Below are 21,466 nucleotides of genomic sequence, written 5' to 3'. Positions count from 1 at the left end.
AAGGGACAGAGTCTTGCCTGTTGCTTGTTTTTTTGCTGTCCTCTATTACTGTGGAAGACAACTGGAGTGACTACCCTTGAATAAAGAATAATTGCTGCAACCTTGATTATACTGAGACTGATTTCCTTATACTGATGCGTACAGAGTTGGCTGTGGTATTTCCTTTTCTCTGCAATTGGCTCTAAGTATTGCAAATAAGGCTAGTGAGGTGCTGGTATGTAATCTCTAAAGCCATCAGACAGTCTCCTGTTTCTAAGCATAGTGTTCTCCATAAAGGATATGAGCACAGAGGGATGTTAGACCCATCAGCTCCAGGAATGTCAACTGGGTATGAGCCTCAAGGTAAAGAGGCTCTGACTCCCTGGGGCATAAAAATTTACATATCAGAAACTGAAGCAACAGCCTCCTCAAACAATTTAGTTGCTACCTTAACTGAATTATGCAAATTGATCCTTCTGCATATTCTTATCTCTGCATTTTGCTCTAACATACCAGCTACTGAAAGGCATCTTGAAGAATAGACATTCCCTAAGGAAGCCTCAATATTAGTGATATAACTATATACCACAAAAATGTGTAAGCATCAAGTCAGAAAACATATTAAAGTAAAAAAGCAGTAAATGACAAGATGTAGAAGCAAAATGTAATCCCACACCTCCAGCTCATCCAAAACAATTAAAGAAACAATGAGATAGCAGAAATAAGAAACCAGCCATCTGATTCTCTGGAAATTCAGAAGCAAAGAAAAAGAGAGAAAAACAGATGAATGAAGCTATAGAGAACAATCAGATTAGAACTAACCTCTCAGGTAAGATAAGAGATAATGATCAAAACAGAGGACTTTTTCAGTGAATCTAGAATAGACATGGATTAAAAAAATAGAGAAACTAAAGAAAATAATGGAAACCATGAAGGCTCAAAATAGTAAAAAGTGGAATCCATAAAACATATTCAAACAGATATCCAAGAGATTAAACATTCCATTGAAAGTATATTTAGCCAATTGAACTAAAGTGAAGATAGAATATTAGATTTAGAATATATTATTGCAGTTAGTGATCACAAAAAGAAATATTTCTTGAAAATAGCAAGGGATCATGAAAAATCTATCCAACAGCTTTAAGATGATACAAAAAAAGAACATTTTAAGATTGATCAGAGTTGATGAGAAAGCAGAAGATAGTTAAAATGCCATAAAAAACCTGTTTACAGAAGTAATGACAGAAAACTTTCCAAGCTGGGAAACTGAATTTGACATGTAAATAAGTGAGGCATATAGAACACCAATTAGCCATTACCAAAATAAGACTACACCACGGCCCAGGAAAGAGACACTATGGTAGCTACTGTTACGTCGGGTTGTCTTGTGGTGAAACACTATGTTGCTTAAATTGTTCTGTTCTGACCTGTGTTGTTATGTTGTTATGTCCTCTTTTATATTAATCTCCTCCTTTATTTTTTTAATAAAACAATTGAAAAAAAAAAAACACTACACCAAGGTATGTAATGATCAAGATACCAAAATTCAGCACAAGAACAAAATATTGAAAGCTGTTAGAGAAAAGAAACAAATTATTCTTAAAGGCCATGGAATCACAGGAGTCTCAACACAAATCATTAAGTCGAGGAGAGCTTTGAGCAGCAGAGTATTTTAAGTCCTAAAAGAAAGCAACTTCCAACTTAGATTCCAACACTTAGATTCCATATTTCAAAATCAATAAAAAATAATACTTCCATGACAAAGAAAGTGGAACAAATTCATGACCACAAAACCAGCTTTACAAAATCTTCTAAAGGACACTTTAGAGAAAAATAATGAAGAAAAGAATTTTAAGAACACCAATAGAATTCACCAGGCAAGACAAGCAATTAAACAAAGGGGAAAGTCAGAGAATGAACAATAGGAAAATAATAAGACAAGATAAGCCAATATAAACCAGTTATAACCACTGGTATAAATGTTCTCAACTCACCAATCAAAATAAACAGACCAACAGAAGGGATCAAGAAATGAGATCCAACAATGTTCTGCATACAAGAAACACATTTAACTCAAAACAAAAGTCACAGACTGAAAGTCAAAGGATGGAAAACAATACCCATTAGAAAAACAGGAGTAGCTATTCTATTGAAAGATAAACTTTAAGCCAAGAATGATCAAAAGAGACAAAGAAAGTCACTACATACTTGTGAAGATAAAACTTCTGGAAGAAGAGCTAACAATCATAAATATACACACACCAAACAGAAGTGCACCCAACTACACAAATCAAATATCAATGGATGTGAAAAATCAAATAAATGGTAACACAATTATCATGGGGCACCTTAATACCCCAACTGTCACAACTAGATCAAAAAGAAACCAAAAAAAAAAAAAAAATCAATAAAGAAATATCAGAACAGAACCAAACCTGTGAACAAATGAACTTAGATATCTACAGAGTGTTCTACCTCATAATGGAATACATGTTCTCAATGCACATAGAACATTCTCCAAAACTGACCACATAATAGCCTACAGAACATGCTTAAGTAAATGCAAAAGCACTGAAATTATCCCTGTCATATATCAGACCCTAATGCAATAAAATTGGAAATCAATGGAAAAAGAAACCATAAACTGCATAAACACGTGGAAATTAAATAACATCCTTGTGACCAACAAAATGGGTCAAAAATAACATTAAATAAGAAATAACAAAGTTTCTAAATTAAATAATAATGCCAGTACAACCCACCAGAACCCATAGGGTACACTGAAGCCAGTCCTAAGAAGGAAATTTATAGTGATGAAACTCACAGCAGGAAAACAGAGCAAGCTCAAATAAACAAACTAATATTGAACCTCAAATTTCTAGAAAAAGAACAAGTCAAGCCCAAAGCTTATATGAGGGAGGAAATTATAATGATCAGAGCAGAAATTAATACAACTGAAACTAAGAAAACAAAACAAAGAATCAATAAATCAAAAAGTTGGTTCTCTAAACGATTAAATAAAATTGCTAAACCCTCAACCAAACTTATCAAAAAAAGAAAAGACTTAAATCTGTGCAATTAATACAAAGGGTGAAATCACAAGTCCTGAAATCACAAGTTCTAGAAGATCTTAATACCTACTTTGAGAACCTTTATTCTAAAAAGATGGAACACACAAAAGAAATGGATGGATTCTAGATACACATGAATTACAAAATCTAAATCAAGAAGATATACAAATTCTAAATAACTCAATATCAGTAAATTAAATTGAAAATGTAATTAAAATCATACCAACAAAGAAAAGACCAAATCCTGGTGGATTAACTACCGAATTCCACAAATAATTTAAAGAAAATTTAATGCCATTTCTCCTCAAACTCTTTACTGAAATCAAAAGCGTAGTAATATTCCCAAACTCATTCTTGGAATCATGTATTAATGTGATTCCAAAATGAGAGGAGGATTCAACCACAAAAGAGAATTATAGGTCAATTTCCCTATGAAATGTAGATACAACAATCCTCAGTAAGACATTGGCAAACAGAATGCAGAAAATCATAAAGAAGATTAGGCACCATCACCAAGTGGGACTCATCCCAGGGATTCAGGGATGGTTCAGCATACATAATTCAGTAAATCTAATCACCATATCAACAGTCCCCAAAACAAAAATCACATGATTATATCAGTAGACACAGAACAAGCTTTCGACAAACTCCAACACCCATTTATGAGAAAAATATTACAAAAATTGGAATAGATAGTCTTTATCTCAATCTGATAAAAAAGTCATCTATTTCAAACCAATAGCCAATATCATACTAAATGATAAATTCTGAAGACTTTCACTCTAAAATCAGGGACAAAACAAGGATGTCCACTCTAATCAATTCTATTCAATATAATTCTGGAAACATTATCCAGAGGAATTAGACAAGAGAAAAAATTAAAAAGAATAAAGATAGAAAAAGAAGAATTTAAATTATCATTATTTGCAGATAACATAATACACCACATAGAAGACCCCAAAAATTCCAACTAAAGACTTTCAGATTTAGTAACCTAATTCAGTTGTGTAACAAGATACAATGTCAACACTCAAGAATCAATAGCTTTCCTATAGATAAATAACAAAGTCACTGAGAGAGAAATCAGAGAAACAACTCCTTTCACAATAGCATTGAAAAAATGAATTACTTAGGAATTAATCAAACAAAGTAAGGATCTTTATAATGAAAACTGTAGTAGTCTGTAAAAGAAGATCAAAAAGAATAACAGAAAATGGAAAGATATCACTTGATATTGAGTTCAAAGAACTAATATAGTAAATTATACTCTCAAAATTGCTACACAGATTTAATGCAGTCTCAAACTACCAGTAGCATACCACACAGAGCTAGAGAAAACATTCCTAAAATTCATTTGAAATCAGAAGAGAGCTAGAATAATAAAAATGATTCTGAGCCACAAAAGCAAGGTTGGGGCATCATAATCCCTGACTTGAAATTCTATTACAAAGCTACTGTGACAAAAACAGCATGGTACTGGCAAAAAATCAAACAAACAAACAGATCTGAAGATCAATGAAGCACATTTGTAGGTTCAAAAACAACTACAAACACACTCAGCCATTTTACCTTTGACAAAGGAGCCAAGCACATTCACAGGCAGAAAGATAGTCTCTTTAATAAATGGTGTTGGAAAAACTGGCTTTGCATATGCCAAAAACTGAAACTTGACCTATGTTTCTCACCTTATAGTAATCTAAAATCAAAATACAAAAGATATAAGATATTATCTTATCTTATATCTTTTAAGATATAAGTATTATCACAGAAATACTAAATAAACTAGAAGAGAGGATAGGTATAACTCTTGAAGACATACATGCAGGCAAATACTTCATGAATAAAACACTGATCACATGACAAACATTACAAAGAATCAACAGCTGAGATCTCATTATATTAAAAGCTTCTACATAGCAAAAGAAACTACTCCCAGAGCAAAGAGGGAACCCATGGAGTGGGGAAAGATTTTGCCAGTTGTCCTTCAGACAAAGGACTAATATGCAGTGATAGAATTGTGGCACGGCTGAAAAGATAAGAAGTATGAAATACAAATGACCTTAATTTTAAGAATGCGGGGAGAGACCCCCGATCCCCTGGGTTCTGATATTGTCTCCCCAGGGTCAGAGATCTCTCCGTCAGACATGTGGAGTGGGGGCATACATGTAGCTTAGGTTTAGGGTGGAGCTTGAGGGGCATTAGGGATGCACAGGTAGCCAAGTGGTATTCGTTTGGTGCCTGAGGTAAATTCCTAGGGGTGGGGGAGATGGAGCTCTCTGGTTTTGCCTCTAAGGCTTCACCGGCTATGGTGTCCTGTCTGGGCTAAAACTCTTTCATTCCCGTCTTACGATTATTATTATGAAAAGGGGCAAAGATTTCTTTTTTACTGATTCCTGCTGGAAGGGGGCACTGTACTGGGGTCTAGGGGAGTTGACAGGATGATGGTTGATGCCCATGTAGAAGCTGGTGCCAGGTGTTTTAGCCAGGGCAACTTTATCACTGGTGAATGCACATATGTTAGACTGGAAAAACAAAGAGACAAGATGTTATGAGGAGGCATGGCACTATCATATTTAAGGCCCCAGGTGAGGTAAAATCATTGTCACCATAAGGTAGAATCCTGAAAAATAAATGTGGGGTTAGGAGAAGTGAAGTTATGACAGGTGATTACTCTCCCATCTGAAAGGGTAAAAGTTAAGAGGGTAAGGCTTGTCTCTGGTATGCATGACATGGGAGTCTTTAGGAATACTGTTGACAGTCCTGCTGTAAAAAAGGATAAGAAATTAGAAACTAAATTGGATAACAAAACATGACAGCCTGAGAGTTGTGGCTGTGAGGCCTTGGTGAGATGGAGATGAGTAGGCAAAAGGATGCTTAGATCTAGGGCTGGACGGGCACCACTTAGCCTGAGTGATGTGAAACCAGGATGGCAGTCTAGCAACTCTGATCACTGCTGAGGTTGCCAAGAATATCAGGTATGGGTCGCTGTAACCTGTCTATAGTTCTTGGAATGATTTATTATAACAGGACTTTAATAAGTATATCAGCAGTTTCCCTGGTTGTGGGAAAGGCTTTTATGTATCCTGAAAAAGTATAAACAAAGGTGAGAAGGTAAAATTTATCTTTCAGTCTTGACCAGGGTTGTGTCTGAAAAACTGGTGAACAGGAAAGGAAGGGGGTGGCTATATCATTTTGAGGAGAGGTTTACTAGCGATAACAGGTGTAAGCTGTTGAGGCCTCAGTGTCTGGGTCAATCTGTATAAACACAAGGGATTAAATAGCATTTTTAAGATTTAGGACTATAGAGTGAGTGGTGGAGGAAAGATTTGGCACCACTGGGTGGATTGGGAAGAAGCATGAAATAGGCCCTGTTTATAAATGGCATAGGTTGACCCTCAATATCTTCTAGAGACTGAGGATTTAATATAGCAGCCTGAAAACTCAGGAAGAACTCTGTATATGTGGCCTCTATGTCCACAAGTATAGAAAATGTCTTACCTGAGACTTTTAGTGGGACTTGGGACTCTGAGATGGACACCTTAACAGGGGCTGTTGTTGGCCCTGAGCCCCGTTAGTCTTCAGCAGCAAAATTAAGCAGATCTGTCAGCGATGAATCTGGCAGTGTTGGCATTTCCTGTGAGGGCTAGAAGTTAGGATGGCTTACCCACTCTCTGGTGGCTAGGACAGTCCAGTAGCCCTGGGGTAAGATCCTAAAGGAACACCAGGTTGGGGCACTCTCTTGCCCAATGTCCTTCTGCTGCATTTGAGGCATGGTCCATGGGTGGGGGGAGGCCCAGGCAGCTCCACCTTATGTTGGTTTACCTGTCTCAGAACTCCAAGTGTCACAAGTGTTATTGTTATCTCTGTTGTTGAAAACACGAAAAGCCATATTAAGAAGGTCTCTATGAGGTTTGAAGGTCAAGTTTTGCCTTTTTGTTTGGGATTTGGTCTACAGTAGAAGGTATCTATAGAATTTAATTAAGTATGCAGGATTCAAATACAATTAACAGGGTATTTATGACTTTAGTAATGGCTTCCCATAAGGAGGACAAGGTCTAGGGAATTTTAGGAACTGACATGTCATTATGTCATATATAAGTATCTCTTTATGTTATTAAAATGTCTAATGCCATGTGATTTTTTTGGAGGATGGCCTGTTTTATTAATTCTTTACCTTTTTATTTAGGAGAGAGATCAGCTACAGTTTCATTTAATATCAGTTGAATATAGTTAATTATGGCTTGGTGGAGAGCTGAGCCAGGACCAGCAGACAGGCTGGGAAAGGTTTAAGTTTGGCTTCTGCCGCAGTGTTGGTCTTGTTGTTTTGCATGTATCATATAACCCGTTTTGGAAAAGAGCTAGTGGTTCCCAGCAAAAGGAATTTATAATTGTCTCTTAATTTTAGTTATTAAATAGTTAGGAGATTGGTAACAGTACAGTATAATATGTATAGTATAATATAAGCAGTAAGTTTCACATAGAACATTACTAGTGGTTTACAGCAAAAGGAATTTATAATTACCTCTTAATTTTAGTTGTTAAACATCTAGATTGGTAAAAATACAGTAGAATATAGGCAGTGAGCTTAATATCAAACATTAAATGGCTATTTTAACATTTGAATGCCGAAGAAATTTGTGAAACATCTCTAAGTGTATATCTGGATCTGAAAGAAAACATTTGTCATGGCTGGAACACAAGAAAAAGGCAGCAGAAAATATCTGAAAACACGAATACAGCATCAGATCAGCAATAATCAGTTGTTTGCTGCGCTTGTCTCTGCACTGGCAGACAGAGCCGCACCTGCAGACAGAGCCATACCTGCACTTGGGGGTGAGGGCTGGGATCTCTCTGGCATGCAGCGCGTAGGTGGAACACGCAGAATGGGTGGGGTGTTTGGGGCAGGCGGGGCGCCAGGGTGGGGTGGCACATGCAGAGTGAAGGTGGAATGTGTGCCAGGACACAGCACGTGAGGTGGGTCCAGAACTGTCCCAGAAATGCACGCAGAGTGGGGAGCAGTGTAAGCAGAGTGGGCCGGGCAGCGGGTGCACAGCACACAGGGGGGGGGGGAGCTGGGACGGGCCGGGACCCTGCATGGAGCTGGAGCACCGCATAAAGCTGGGACTGCTTGCAGGGCATGTGGAGTAGGGCGTGGTGTTAGACCTGGACCCCACGTGGAGCTGGAGCATTGCATCAGAGCCAAGACATTGCATGGAGTTGGGGCACAGCATGAGAGCTTAAAGCAGCCTGCACATATCTCTCAACATTGTTTGGGTGCACCGCCCCCATCTTGGCGGGGAATGGGTCGGCACTCATGGTGGGAAAGGGGAAGCATCGAGGAAACAAAGGGAACACTGGAGGGAAAGGACACATACTTTCAAAAAAAACGCTTAAAGATAGTTTGAAGAGCATATTCCCAAAACAAAAGCTTAAAGATAGAGAGTTTTGTAAACTTGTCGTCAGTGTGGTAAGCCATAGATAGGTATGGTTTTTTTGGGGGGCACAGGAAGTGGTCCCCAAGATAAAATCTGGTGTGGGGTCTGGTCCACGGAGTTATAGCCAGATGAGGCAACGGACCATGGTCTACTAAGTTTAAGTCATCACTTGTACTTTAGGCTGATTGGTATTTTGGTTCCAAAGCTCATAATAATTGGCGGTCACCAATATATATACGAATGGATTTTTCCATGGATTTTAGTAACAACTCTGCCTGTGAGGACTTAAAAAGCTCTGAAGGACATGAGAGTTTCTCAGTGTGGACCCAGGTTGGCCCAGAAAAACTCTGCCATGGGCTGTCTAAGGACGTGAGAACATCACGCGAATCCATGGAAAGGGGGAGAAAACCCACGTGGGGCCTAGCCCAGTGCCGAAGAATTCTCTGGAGTTTGCTCACCTGTGATAAATTGGGCCGGTGTTGTTTGCGAACTATTGGCAACAAGTTTACAGCTCCTGAGTGTAGAAGTAGTGAGGAATTAATCCAGGATGCAGTTTGGTCTGTGACAGCAGGGGACTCAGACTGGGAGGATCCCAGGAGTCGCTCATCTGCTGTTCCTGGTCAGGGAACCATATGATAGAATTGTGGCATGGCTGAAAAGATAAGAAGTATGAGATATAAATGACCTTTATTTTAAGAATGTGGGGAGAGACCCCCCCAGATCCCCTGGGGTCCAGCATCTCCCCCCAGGGTCGGCGATCTCTCCATTGGACATGTGGAGTGGGGGCATACATGTAGCTTAGGTTTGGGGTGGAGCCTGAGGGGCATTAGGGATGCACAGGTAGCCAACTGGTATTCGTTTGGTGCCAGAGGTAAATTCCTAGGGGTAGGGAAGATAGAGCCATAAGTAAATTCCTAGGGGTGGGGGAGATGGAGCTCTTTGGTTTTGCTTCTAAGGCTTCACCAGCTAAAGTGTCCTGTTTGGGCCAAAACTCTTTCATGCAGAGGTAAAAATCAGATACCTCAAATTTAAAGCCTAACCCCAAAGTAGGTATCTGAAATGAATGCACATTTATCAGATGGAAAAGCATAAATAGCAGATAAATACATGAAAAAATGTTCAACGTCACAAGTCATTCAAGGGATACAAATTAAAAGAACATTAAGACTCCATCTCACTCCAGAAATAATGACTAGTATCAAGAAGCCAACCCACAACAAATGGCAGGGCTGGGGGAAAAAGGAATGCTTCTCTGCTGTTGGCAGGAATGTGGACTGGAGAAACCACTGTGGAAATCAGTGTGGAGATTCCTCAAAAAACCAAATTATAGGTCCCATTTTATCTTCTTGGTATCTTCCCAAAGGAATTAAAAGCATCATACAATAATACATATGGACTTCAGTTTCTAGCAACACAGTTCATGATAGTTTAATCTTGGAAACAGCCCAAATACCTATCAACCAATGCATAGATAAAGAAAACATAGGGTTATTTTTTAATGCTATGGTATACTACTCAACCATAAAGTGCAGCATTTCCTGCAGCTCTTGAAATTCATGACGGGAGAACAGTGGAGGATGAAGAAATGAAGACGAGAGTCAGATTGCAGAAAGCTGAGGTCAGGTGGAACCCCCTCTCCTGATGGGAGAAAAGGAACTGCCCAACCACTGCAGTGCATTTATTTATACAATCAGCAAGAGGCTGATAATAGGCGAGACCCCTTTCCTAGTGTACAAGGGGACCTGCCTAACAACGTGTTTGCCTAGCTCACCTCATGTGCTCCATGTTGTCAGGCTGACCTTGCTTTAGCCCTGCGTGTGTGCTAGAACTCCAGCTCAGATCCTCTCCACAATGAAGGAAGATAAACTTGAGATATTTCTAGCTAAATGGATGAACTTTGAGATCATACTCTTCAGCGATATAAATCAGAGCCATATATGTAATATCATGCTGTCTCACTGGTGTGAGAAACTAAAAGTATAAGTAAGACCAATATATATAATAGATAGTGTGAAATAGGACAAAGTGGTGCAAATGAAAAGGAGAAGTAAGGAAAGGGGGGAGAAAAGGAAGGGAGAAGAAAAAATGAGAAAAGAATGATAAAATCGAAGCAAAGTTTATGTAAACGAGGAGAGGAAGAAGTGTTGAAGGGAGGGGCAGCAAATGGAGAAAAAGAATCAAAGATATATCATGTATGTGTACAAATTCCCTATGGTCAATGTGATCGGTGTGTATATTCATACTTTACCAATAAAATTAACTTGAGGAAAGAGAGAAAAAGAAAGTAAAAAGTCAATAAAAGTTAGAGGTAGGAAAAAGAAGTGTTTGGGCTTGGTATTCAGATTGAGAAGAGCAACCTTTATCTATTCATGCATTGCAATTTTAACTAAAGCTCAGAAAAGTAATTAGTACTATTTTCATTGTTTGGAGCTCTTTGGCATTTGAGGATTTGGGGTTGTTTTTTTTAATGTTTTTATTTTGTCTATGTCAGAACAAATGAAAGATTTTCTACCATGTGCCTGTATCCATAGGTTAAAAATCTTTAAAAAAACATTTAGTTTTTTTTTAAACAAAATGTAAAGTTTCTTAATTATACATTTATAAACACTTATAGATCACAAGAGGTAAATATTTGAACTACATTATTCATAGTTTTTTCTGGAGGCTCTTGCTTAGCTAGGTAAAATGATTTAGGATTATTCCAAATTTAATTCCTGATTTAAAGGACGAAATGAGGCAATAGTTTTGTCAGCTTTTCCTGCCAGTGGGCCACAGGGACACGCAAGTGAAGAATTGCTTTAAATCACCCTTTGTCTCATCTTTCCTCCAAGGCCATCACTTACTCTGAGTCAGTAAATGGGTAAGCTAGAGAGTCCAAGGAACCACAAATGTATGTGATCATTGCAGGCTCACAGGCTAACAAAGACTACTTTTCAAAATTCTTCTCAATTGACTGACACAAAAAAATAAGAGAAAATTGTTCATCTTTCCTTCTGAGAAGTAAACTTCCAAGGTCAACTAATTAAGTGGTGTGAACCAAGCATCAAATCATGTTCTGATTATTTAAAATGCTTTCAGAGATTTATTCTCTGATGAGACTGAAGTCACCACAGTAACCGTATCAATGACTCATTAAAAGGTCAAGGGGAAAAATGTATTTCTCCCTCCCCCAACATGGCATAATGGTTGGATTCATTTTCCCTGCTTTTAATCTATCTCTGAAACATCCTGACTTGAATAAAGCAGGACAACAACAAAAGAGTCTATTAATTATCCCATTTGGTTCCCCAGTAGACAGTCCATCCATGTTTTAAATCATTTATTTAGTGAGTCCATAGGAAAAAGAAGTTCTGCCCAATACAATTTACATTGAGGAAACGCTTAATTCTGAACAAAATCAGAATCTTTAGAGCTAGTTTCTGGGCTATAGGGACACGCAACTGAAGAGCTGCCTTAACCCATCTTTGTTTCATGTCTCCTCCAAGACCAGCACTTACTGTGAGCAAGCTTTAAAATTTTAAGTAATTTTAAGGGAGTAAAAAAGACCTTAATTTCTAATACCATTTTACTTATTTTTAAAAAGCGTAGGCCCTTTATAAATCACTTCAAACTCAAAGACTCTTTCCTTATCTACAAAGTAAAGATATGCAATAAAAATATTAAACTTCAGTAAATATGAAAAAAGAGAGTACCCACTAAAAATTACATGTTAATCTTTTTTCATTCTAACATGGCCAGACTTCTCTACAAAGAGATATAAAAATGACAATGCCTTATTACCATATTCAAATGTAATGCATTTAAATTAACCCCGCTTTTTAGATGATTAATTCTGACCAAGCATTCTTTCCTCTTTGCTTAGTGAATGATAACAATTAATTTACAGTAAGCAGGTGATTCACATTCTACTCACACTCCGACTTCCTGGCTATAACCCACGGAGAGGAGGACCCAGCCATCTTGGCTGGCTGCCTATTCATCTGTGGGATTATTCTTCTTTACAAGCTGCTGCCACAGAAAGATGAATTCACATCCAGCTGAGACAATTGTCCTCATCACCATATGTCTTCTGGGAATGTTCCCCAATCTTAGCCACATGTCGAATGTCTCCTTTTGTAATGATATGAGCAACCATTTTTGTTTTTCCTCCGTGCTGGCCAATTTGTGTTAATTACTTTGCATATATTATTTCTTTTAACCTTCACAACAGCTCCATGAATGAAACGTTATTATCTCCATTTTACAGATGAGAAAACAGGAAGACAGAGGTTTAAAAAATTTCCCACAGACACAGAAGTAGTATTTGACACCTGGATGTGAACACAAGTCTGTCTGGCTCTTAATCGTTACCTCAAATTCTTTTTTGATCTAAGTAATGAATTAAGTCCCACTCAGATCCTGCTCTATGTTTACAGTCAAATCAGAGAATAAATAAGGCATCCTATGTCAGAAAACTTTACTTACCATATATATTAATAGTAATGGTGGACATGTATTAAAAAATTACCAAATGCTAGGACTGGAATGTAGTTCATCGGTAGAGTGATTCCTAATGTGTGCAAGGCTCTGGGTTGGATCTCTAGCATGGTAAAATAAAAACAAAGAAATAAATAAATTATAACATTAAGCACTTTATACACACTTTATTCTTTTTTTTGAGCAATAGCCATTCTAGACATAAGATATGTGCTGAAAGATACTTTATGTCTACTTATTTATTTAAAAGTTGCTTTTCTGTTATGTGTGCTGGGGATAATAGTCAGGGTTCCATGCAATCTAGGTAAGCACTCTACCACTCTATCACTGGAAGAATGACAGTCTCTTTAATAAATTGTGCTGGGAAAACTGGCTATCCATAGGCCAAAAACTAAAACTAGACCCAAGCCTATCACCATATACTAAACTAAAATCTAAATGGATTAAAGATCTAAATATTAAAACAGAAAAACTAAATCTGTTGGAAGACAAGGTGGGAAAAATGTTGAAGACATAGTAGTAAGTAGAGAATTCATGAACAGGAATCAAACCGCACGGAAACTACTTCCCAGAATCAATAGTGGGGATTGCATCTTATTAAAAAGTTTCTGCTTGCCAAAAGAAATCTCCAGCATAGTGAAAAGAAAACCCACAAACTGGCAAAAAAATCTTAGTGAACTGTCCCTCAGACAAAGAACTTCTGTCTAAAACATATATAAAGAAGTTTTTAAAAATCAGACCACCGAAATTCAAGGACTGAATCCAAAAATGGGCATCTGAGATGATAACACAGTTCTCAGATGAAGAAATACAAATGGCAAATAAATACATGAAAAAATATCATCATTAGTCATTAGAGAAATGCAAATTAAAACAACACTGAGATTCCATCTCACTCCAGAAAGAATGGTCAGGATCAAGAAAACCCCCAACAACAAATGCTGGAGAGGCTGAGGGGGAAAAAGGAACTCTCCTGCACTGTTGGTGGGAGTGTAGACTGGTACAACCAGTGTGGAGGTCAGTCTGGAGAATCTTCAAAAAGCTGGGGTTGGAAGTCTCATTCGATCCAGCTATTCTACTTCTAGGCATATTCCCAGAAGAACTGAAAACATCACACCACAGTGATATATGCATACCCATGTTTATAGCAGCATAATTTGTAATAGCCAGATATTGGAAGCGACCTAAGTGTCCATCAACTGAGGAATGGATAAAAAAGTTGTGGTACTTTTATACAATGGAGTACTACTCAGCTATAAAGAATGATCACATTGAGATATTTATAAATAAATGAGCACATTGAGACCATACTTATAAGCAAAATAACTTGAGACCATACTTATAAGCAAAGTAACTTGAGACCATACTTATAAGCAAAATAAATCAAACTCACATGTATAAATACCATATAGTCTCCCTAGTTTAAGAAATGGTAAGAGTACATAAGAGTTTATGGTAGTCATGATTCCCCACTACAATGTTTTGAAGCCTTATAATGATTGCACTCATTAGTTGGAATGGTTTGTTGGATTTTATTATGTGTAATAGTATGAACAGCTATTTTGTAGAAAACAAGTCATTATAATAGCCAGTGCTGATTTAACATCATCTTACTCTGAAGTCCTCCTACCAGACTTTTGTTCTTCTGTTTCCATTGGTTCTATCATGTTGTATCTTATTGGATTGTATTATGTGTGATAGTATAAACACATTTTCTATGGAAAATGAGATAATAGAGTAGCCATTGTTCATTTTCTTCTATTTAGTTCTGAATGCCCTGTAATACCTGTAATACTTTCACTCTCTTGAATGGTTTTATACTATTTTGCTGTTTGATACTATTTTATATGAAACTATGCTCAACTATTTCAAAGAAAGAGACATTATGGTAGTTACTGTAAATTATGGGTCATCTTGTGGTAAAATACTATGTGGCTTACATTGTTCTGTTCTGATATGCTTTGTTATGTCCTGTTTTGTCTTAATCTCTTCAAAATAAAAAAAAACAAGGAAACAAGTAATAATTCAACAGCTGGAAGATGATGAAAAGAAAAACAATATAAGGTTGATAAGTGTCGATGAAAAAGCAGGAGTCAATGCAAATGCAATAAGAAGAATATTTAAAGAAACAGTAGCAGAAAAGTTCCCAAGCATGGGGACACAATTTGACATACAGATAAGTGAGGCACCGAGTATTCAAATTAGCCATAATCAAAGTAAATCTACACTCAGATATATAATGATCAAGATTCCAGAAATTGGGGGCTGGGAATTTAGCTCAGCGGCATAAGCACCTCCCTTGCAAACAGGCGGTCATGAGTTCGATCCCCGGTACCGATAAAAAGTTTAAAAAAAGAAAAATTAATTTTAAAAAAAAGATTCCAGAAATTCAGCACAGAAAAAGAATATTAAAAGCTGTTAAAGGAAAGAAATAGATCACCTATAAAGAAAAGCCCATCAGAATCATGACTGATTTCTTGACACAAATTATGAAGTCAAAAAGAGCTTGAAGTGAAGTATTAAATATCCCAGACTGATTGTACCCTGCAAAATTATCTGTCAAAGTTAGTGGAGAAATAAGATACTTCCATGACAAAGAATATCTGAAGAAATTCATGACCAGTAAACCAAACCTACAAAAAGTACTAAAAGATTCTAGAAAGAGATAAAGAAGGACCACAATGCCAAGAATAACAAAAAGAAAATGCCAGGCAGGGCAAGCAATGAAAGTAGGGAACCAACAGCAGGATGATAACATAACAAAGATAAGGCTATCAGCTATAACCATTAATGTAAATGGCCTCAATTCACCAATCAAAAGAAAAATACTGTCCAATGGATCAAGAAACAAAATTCAAAAATTATGGTGTATAGAAGAAATACATTTAACTCAAAAGGAAATAAATAGACTGAAAGTCAAAGAAAGAAAAGCAATATTCCATGAGAAAGAGACCCCAAAAAAAAGCAGGGGCCGGAGATTTAGCTCAGTGGCATAAGCACCTGCCTGGCAAGTGTGACATCATGATTTTGATCCTCAGTACCAAAAAACAAAAACAAAACAAACAAACAAAAAACAGGGTAGCTATTCTCTTTGTAGACAATATGAACTTCAAATCAAGTACGATCAAAAGACATAAAGATGGTCACTACATACTTGGTAGAGGAAGAGATAAAAGTCATAAATATATGTATCAAATACAGGAGCACCCAACTACGTAAGGCAAGCATTAGTAGTCATGAAAAACCACATAAGCAATGACACAATTATAACAGGGAAATTTAATAACATATTATCACAAAGATAAATTGCCTATATGAAAAATCAGCAAAGTAAAAGAGGTGAATAAAACTTGTGAATAAATGGACTTAATAGGCATTTATATAGTGTTCCATCCAGTGTAGAATGGAGCAATGTCTTTGGAAATTAATGTCAGATTCCCCAAAAAACTATAATTAGAGGTCCCATTTGACCCAGCTATTTCCCTTCTGAGTATTTTTCCAGAAGGATTGAAAACATCATACCACAAAAATGTATGTGCACCCATTTTTATAGCAGCACAATTTGTAATAGATAAATCTTGGAAACAACCCATATGCCAGCCAACAGACAAATGGATAAAAAAGGTGTGATACTTTTATAAAACGGAAAATTCCTCAGTTACAGACAGATAAACTCAAGTCTTTTATAGGTAAATGGATGCAATTAGAGATCATATTCATAAATGAAATAAATCAGACTTGCATGTGTAAACATCATATTGTCTCCTTAGTGTAAGAATATAAAAAAGTAAGTAAAATCCAAAAAGTATAATAGATATTGTGAAAGAGAAAGGGAAATAAACTGCCCGAAAGGAAAGAACAACTGGGATGGGGAAAAGAAGAAAGAGAATATTTGTACACATGTGTGTATACGTATATGTACACATATGTACACACATGTGTACATATGATATCTGATTTTTTTGGTCTTTTTTCTTTTTTATCGGTACCAGGGATCGAACTCACGACTGCCTGCTTGCAAGGCAGGCGATGTACATATGATAGATATGATAATTATGGTACGAATTATATTAGTCCATTGAAAGGAACAGTTAATGCTTATATTGTCTGGTCAAATTTGCATGCTTATATCTAGTAATCTGAGCAACTATTTTGATAACAATATACAAAATAATAACATATTAATTGCCTATCATCTTGTTTTGAAATTTCGTATAATTTTTATTAGTTTTATTAAATTCTCTTTAAAATAAAATAAAGAAGAACCAGCCAAGCTGTATCTTGCCAGTGGCCTTTCACATGTAAGTTTTACTTCTTTGGTGTGCTTCCTCAATATCACTTTTCTAATCACCACTGAGTCTTCAGAACCCAGTTGCTCTTGCCCTTAAAAATGGTGTCATCAGTTTCATGTCTGGCTCATTCTTTTGGTAGCATTAACAGGCTATATTATCATCTATAATTTGTCTGTCCTTCCATAGTGCTTGGAGTTCATGTACTATAATTGCTGACATGTTACATATGTATAGCAAATACCCAGTCAGGGGAGGTCCAGAAAAAATATTATTTAAATAACAAGATTAATCCTTATTTCTATAATTCATGCCAAATTGCTTAGACTGCACTTCATATGGTTTTAAAGCTTTATATTGGCAGAGATTTGACATATGATTTGTCAAGTGGTTTCAAATCCCTGCATCTGTCAAGTGGTATCAAAGTTGTCTGGTTAAAAAAAGTGATAGGATATACAGAACAGTTTCTCTTAATCACTAACTTTTTCTTCTGCTTTTCATTTTTTAGTTTTTCTTGGTCTATTAACAAACTTTGTCTTTTAACAAATTCATAAATTATTTGCTTCAAGTTTAGAAATAAGGGCTAAGGATTTAGCTCAGTGGCATAAGCACCTGCCTTGCAAGCATGTGGTCGTGGGTTTGATCCCCAGTACCAATAAAAAAAAAAAAAAGAAATAAAAACAGAGAGAAATTGAATAATTCATTAGCTCATTTCAGCAGATTTTACATCCTCAACACATAAAATAAACATTCGACTTTTTGGAATTAATATTATAGATTAAAGCAAAGAATTTTTGGCTTAAAAAAATAAAGCCAAGAAAAGATCTTACATCATAAGAAATAAATGGAAGATCATTTTCCTGACTGTGGCACTGTATCAGTCAGTGTTTATTAGAGAAGCAGATAAAAATGTATGATACACAAATGAATGAGAATTTACAGATTGGTTTACAACAACCACCCACAGAGTTGGGTGTGGAGAGTGCAAAAGATCTATCCAAAGGATTCAGTCCAAAACCTGGAGCTCCATGTTGTGCCCCATGTGAGTCTATCAGGACACTGAAAGTTCTGCTTTGGAAAGCTGAAGGGTCTGTGTTAAAAGCCAGGAGATGATGTTCAAGGCAAAAACAGAGGCTGGAGCTCTTTTAAGGAAACAGAAGCAATAGATCTTCATTTCCCTTTCATAGCATTCGGGGTGATGTTACTTTATTTGGTAGGTCTTCCATACCTAGAACTATACTGAGCCAATTTAGTTGGACATTACTTACTCAAACTGACACAGTCAACCAGCTGTCACAATCTACCCCTGTCAACGTGACAACTGGATATATTCTTTTTAAACCAGAGTCCTTGGATGCAAAGACAAGTTTGTAATTATGCCTAATATGTCATAAGTATTAAATTGTAAACAAACTAATATCCTCCCCAGAATAGTAGACACAGTTTCTTTGATGCTTAGTATTTCATAACTTGAGTATTAGAACATAGGTTTAACAATATTTAAACATCAATATTAAGTCTATCAACATTATATTTCATTGAAATCATTTTAGTGTCATCTAATATTATTATAATCCTCATTTCTCTTATGGAGTTGTACTTGTATTTAGAACTACTTTCTATAACTCACTCTGTTTTTCCTTGGCCTTCATCAAGCCTTGGTGGTTTCACTGTCAGGGTGACCCATACCTTCATTCCTGGTTCCAGAACATTTTTCATTCAACCTGCATTGGGTTGTTGTAGTTTCCCATTGACTTTAATAATGGGGCACGACAGACCATGAGAACATGGCAGATAGATAACAGCAGCTACAGAGGCTCTCTGAGATAGCCAGGTTAGATTCCAGGAATGGTGTGGTGTGGGGAGTCCTAAGCAGGGGGAGATAAACTCTGCTGACCCAGGAACGAACTAAGCTGAGAGAAACCAACTGGAAATGCAATCCTGGTGATATGATGACTGGAACAGCTAAAGTCTCAGTGCTGAAGCTGGAACCCACGCCTCTGGAAACCGTGGCTTGAATTTCCTGCTGCCACTGCTGCATCTGAATCAGCACAGCAGGGAGAGAGATGTAAAAGCTCTGAGAGCAGGAATTGCAACCAAATTGGGAGCAGAGCTGGCGGGGAGCCCTGCATTGACCTGCGGTGAGTGAGAGGAACGAGGACCCTTCTATAGACTAGGAGGCTCCAACAGAGACCATTCTGGGACTGGGCAGACTAGCCGGAACAGGAGGCTGCAGTGACTTCAGTCACATATTCCCCTTTCAAGCAGGATTGGTGGGGAGCACTTGACCTGGGTGATGCCTCGGACTAAGACTCAGAAGGCTAGCCCAAACCAGGTCCCTGTGCCTGGCAGTGCACACTAATACATTGAAGCCTTTAGCAGGTTAACTGACCTGGAGGTGCAGGCCCAACATAGGCTGCCCAGCTCTGTGTCTCCCTAGTACACTGCAGTGGGCAGGAACACCTAGCTGGCACAATTCAAACAAACTGTAACTGACAAAGAAAGAAACTGGGCCTCCTAAATATGCTTGTATGGAAAGAACAAAAAGTATGGGAAGAGGGAGCAACAATAAAGGGTCCTCAGTCCCCAATCCTGAGAACACTCATCAGGAAAGGTAAATGCAAAGGAGAATGAGAACAGAAAACATGCAATATCAGGCACAGCACCAATAGACATACCTCCCAAGAAAAAACAGATGGTAGAATGGAAGAACAGAAAAAAAGGGGAGAATTGTTTGATGGAGAACATAGAGAAAATGTAGAATACAAGAAGCAGGTTCAAAGAGATTACCAGGAAACTAAAAACTCTATTGAAAGCTGGCATAACAGCTTGAAAGAAACTAAGGACAGATTATCTGAACTGGAAGACAGAGTTGTAATGTGGGAGCATGAAAGAAAAAACTTCTTAAAGATAACAAGGAAACAAGGGCTAGAAGATGATAAGAGGATCTATAACTTAAGAATTAAGAACGTAAAGGAAGAAGCAGGGATACAAACAAATGAACTGCAATGGCTATTCACAGAAATAATAAAGGAGAACTTCCCTAATATGGGAAAAGGTAAAGATACTCAGATCTATGAGGCACACAGGACCCCAGTCACCTACAACCCACACAGAACTACACCCAGGCATATAATAATCAAAATTCCAGAAATCCAAGATAAGAACAGAATATTAAAAGCTGTCAGAGACAAGAAACAGATCACTTAAAAGGGAACACCCATCAGAATTACAGCAGATTTCTTGGCACAAACCATCAAATCATGAAGAGCGTGGGGTGAAATAATTCAAGCTTTGAAAGACAATAACCTCCAGCCAATATTGATATATCCTGCACAACTGTCCCTAGAAATTAATGGAAAAACAAGGTGCTTCCAGGATAAAGAGGAACTAGGGGAATTTGCAACCACCAATTCAACTCTACAGAGAATACTGCAGGACTTTCTAAAAAAGAAAAATACCAAGATTCCAGAAACAGTGGCAAAGAGGCCACAATGAATGGAGCAGAAAGCGAAATGAAGAGGACAAACTGACAACTAATGACAGAAAAAGAGCTCAACAGAAATGAAGCAGAGAAGGTTGGATGGTAGGAACAGCTGTTTTGGAGAAAACAAACATCATAATAGCTAGTGCTGATTTAATATCATCTTGTTTTGAAGTCCCATCAAGCTTTTGTTCTTCTGTCTCCATCAGTCTTAACATGTTGTATCTTATTGGATTTTATTATATGTGATAAAATAAACAAAAACTTTTATAGACAAGGAGATTATGCAGAAACCATTGTTCACTTTCAGTTAGTCGGTTCTAAATACCCTGTAATAGTGTCATTCTCTTGAATGGTCTTACATTGTCTTGATAGGTTTGATGCTACAGTATACGAAGTTATACTCAAAGATTTCAAGGAAAGAGACACTATGGTAACTACTTTTATGTCAGGATATCTTGTGGTGAAACACTATTTTGCTTAAATGGTTATATTTTGACCTGTGCTGTTTTGTTGTTATGTCCTCTTTTATCTCAGTCTCCTTTTTTATTACTTATTTTATTATCTTTTTAATTAAGGGGAAAATACATAAAAAATAGCAGGATATATTATAGTAACCCACTTTGATTTCCTATTAACTTGATTTGAAACCTTGTATTGCTCTCACCATCTTGTTTTGACTGATTTTACTCTATTCTGTTTTGCTTGATAGTACCAATTTTGAGAGTATAG

The 21,466-nt window shown here is 37.1% G+C and overlaps 1 long non-coding RNA gene across 1 annotated transcript in view; it reads right to left on the bottom strand.

Annotated features, from left to right (window-relative positions):
* The window catches only part of LOC134472023 (uncharacterized), a 43,781-nt gene that overhangs the window by 8,506 nt on the left and 13,809 nt on the right, over window positions 1–21,466 (bottom strand). Inside the window, exon 2 of the long non-coding RNA XR_010041847.1 lies at window positions 8,944–9,137. This is a non-coding gene — a long non-coding RNA (uncharacterized LOC134472023). The remainder of the gene's footprint in view (window positions 1–8,943; window positions 9,138–21,466) is intronic.

This window comes from Cavia porcellus, unplaced genomic scaffold (assembly GCF_034190915.1).
Source record: "Cavia porcellus strain 051 isolate PalLab524CR breed Dunkin Hartley unplaced genomic scaffold, mCavPor4.1 scaffold_21, whole genome shotgun sequence".
NCBI lineage: Eukaryota > Metazoa > Chordata > Mammalia > Rodentia > Caviidae > Cavia > Cavia porcellus.
The sequence above is the reverse complement of the archived record's forward strand: the minus strand, read 5'-3'. Positions and strand labels throughout refer to the sequence as shown.